This window comes from Cynoglossus semilaevis, chromosome 9, assembly GCF_000523025.1.
Source record: "Cynoglossus semilaevis isolate Cse_v1.0 chromosome 9, Cse_v1.0, whole genome shotgun sequence".
In the NCBI taxonomy this organism is placed as follows: domain Eukaryota; kingdom Metazoa; phylum Chordata; class Actinopteri; order Pleuronectiformes; family Cynoglossidae; genus Cynoglossus; species Cynoglossus semilaevis.
This window is the reverse complement of record NC_024315.1, coordinates 1,513,386-1,513,787: the sequence shown is the minus strand read 5'-3', so window position 1 is coordinate 1,513,787 and position 402 is coordinate 1,513,386.

Below are 402 nucleotides of genomic sequence, written 5' to 3'. Positions count from 1 at the left end.
AATCAGTCCCATTAAACTGAAGCACCTGTGGGGGGGGTCCTAAATCTTCCTCTACTCCCTCTCTTGGCTGATTCTCTTCATTGTTGTTTGCGACTGTCGGTGGAGAGAGAACGCTCCACGCTCAGATTCTCATCAATCCACGTCACCGTCTCTCTGTCTCCCCCTGATGGAGGAGAAATCACAGCAGAAAACTGACTCCTACATTTCCATAAAAGCCTTTTTCTTTAGAGGTGCTTGACATCACCAAACATTTCCTTTTCTTGTTTCTGGTTTGGTCTGGTGGTAACTGCACCGATTCTCACCGGCTCCTTATTTTAACAGATTTTGAAGCTCCCTCTTCTGTTCACCTCAGGTTAATTCACTCTGAATAAAACTGGCTGCCAAAAGACTCAGGAGGAAAAT